A 2,423-nucleotide genomic window follows, 5' to 3' on the forward strand; every position below is an offset into this window, starting at 1 on the left:
GGACGTGTACCGCTTATGGTCTTTCCTCGACGCATTCCTTTGTATATGCGCTTTCGAAGACCTTAGGCGGTTGAGAAACCGAAGACCAGATGTAGAGTTTTCTCAGAAGTGACGATCACTTCAACACTAATTAATTTTAAAATGATACTTAATTATCGATAGATAGTGCATTTTATGTTTATAAACGTGAAAAAAACAATTTTCGTTTCACCGAACTATGGTTATCCCACAATATATGTATCATTAATATATTATAAGGAACTATTCGAATATACGTACAAAATCGTTTTTATGCGTATTTTTACATACAACTTTTATTTACTTTAAATTATTCCAAATTTGAGGATAAAATTATGCAGACTATATACACAGAAGAAAGGGGATTAATTTTACCATATACTTCATTTGAAAGAAAGTTGCGTGAACTTCTCATGACGTAAAGTGTAAAAATTTAATAGAATGTAGATACAGTTTTCTATTATCGTTACAGATAAGAAATTTGTTAAACACTGATAAAGTTAAAGCCATTAATAGTGGTTGCAGCAAAGATTTGTTATTAATTCAAGATGAATAGGTTTCAAACAAAAAATTCCAGTTACTACTTATAGATTTGATTTTATAAAAAAAACAAGAAATTAAAAATTTTATAAAAAAGTTTATTCGCATTAAAAATATTATATTTTATCGCATATCAGAATTTTAGATCTTACGTTTAAAATAGTTTTTTTTTACCTTTTTTTTGCTTGTAAAGTTATTACATTAATAAAAATGTCAGGATCGGGTTAACTGAATTGATCGTGTAGTAAAATATCGATCCAAATATCTTGGAATCATTAAAAAAAATGCTTTTTTTATTGTGAAAAAATGGTACTTTATTACCGTTAATCATTTAACTGTAATATTGGCTATAATATTTAACAATAATATTTCTAGTACATCAACATTAATATACGTTCTAAATAATATGTGAAGAAATTTGAGGTTAGGTTGGAAGATATCTACACCGGAAATGACGCCTGCAAAATGGCGCACGTGATTGGTTAGAAATTAACCGCAGAACATCTTCATACGATATTGATTATTTCCTGTAAATGAGGAATTTTAATATAATGTACAAAGTATATAAGATTTTGCATTAAAATTGTCGCAAATATTTTTAAAAATTAATTGGATTGTAGTATTTTTCAAAAATCATAATAATGTAAGATTCTATATGGAATTACTTTCTATCGTTCGCGCATAAGACCAGTACGTAACGACAAGCTTGAGGGTATATAAAGCCACCATCAGACGCGCAACGTAGGCATTTGTCGAGTCGTCTGCAAGCGGAGAGGATCTTATTTTGCTCGACAGTTTCAAACATTTTGTGTGTTGTGTGAACCTGTTCTATCTTGTTCTACAACAATCACGAGCCATATACAGGTTAGTGTACTTATTATTATAATTTATTCATTAATTAGGTGAAATAGTTTAGGAAACAATAAGAAAACGTGAATATCGTAACATCGACACTGTGTTAACCTCGAAAAAGAGGACATTTGCATTCCTGCAAATTAAGAAAACTACGAAGCCGTCGTCATGGCAAAGTCTAAGAAGAGAGTTTGTGATATTGACGCCAAGCCAAGTAGTACTAAACGATTAGCATCTTGGATCAGAAGAATCCGCAGTAAAAAATCAAGGTATTGCCGAAATCGCAGACGCGATTTACGGATTGAAGCAATGCTGACGTGTGCTCTCTTCAAAGCTGAAAATGAATTACGCATCAAGCAATCATCTAAAGCTTTAAAATTGCAGAAACTTAAAGAAAAATTATTGAAGAAGGAAAATTGTATAAATTACGAACGCTGCGATGATGAAGGCACGTCTCAGCAGAGCAATCCCTGGAAAGAGCCTGATTTGTGTCCTGAATTGAGAAGTTTAGACGATTTCATGTCTAAGCTATCAGAAGTAAAAGTACCAGTACGACGCTGAAGTAGTGGGAAAAATGCAAACCTTCAGGTTATGAAGACCGGCCGACGTCCAAGACGCGTTGAGTGCACTCGTTCCCGTCCGATCACGAAAGTTAAGCAACGCCGGGCACGGATAGTACTAAGATCGGTGACCGCTTGGGAACTCCGCTTGGTGTTGGTTTTTTTCAGAAGGAGATCAGCCCAGTATTTGAACAGTCTAAGAAGATGACGCGAGCAGTAACTGCCCGAAGAGGAAGATACAGCGGGGCATGAAAGGAACAACCCTGATGACTGCCGCCTGGTATTACCGGGGTTGTCTGCCCTCAAAGCAGAGGAAGAAGGAGGAGTGGTTTTTTTAGTGGGTATGGCAACAACATCCGCGCGAGTCCCGCATAACCCAGTGATTCGGGTCACTGGGCATGCGTAACAGCATTTTCCCCTCCTCATGCAAAAAAAAAAAAGGTTATGAAGACC

At 35.1% G+C, this 2,423-nt stretch overlaps 1 pseudogene; it reads left to right on the forward strand.

The window, feature by feature from the left end:
* The first annotated feature begins 2,011 nt into the window (after positions 1 to 2,011).
* Positions 2,012 to 2,130, forward strand: LOC132915981 (5S ribosomal RNA; annotated as a pseudogene).
* Positions 2,131 to 2,423: the final 293 nt, after the last annotated feature.

Source organism: Bombus pascuorum, unplaced genomic scaffold (genome assembly GCF_905332965.1).
Source record: "Bombus pascuorum unplaced genomic scaffold, iyBomPasc1.1, whole genome shotgun sequence".
In the NCBI taxonomy this organism is placed as follows: Eukaryota; Metazoa; Arthropoda; class Insecta; order Hymenoptera; family Apidae; genus Bombus; species Bombus pascuorum.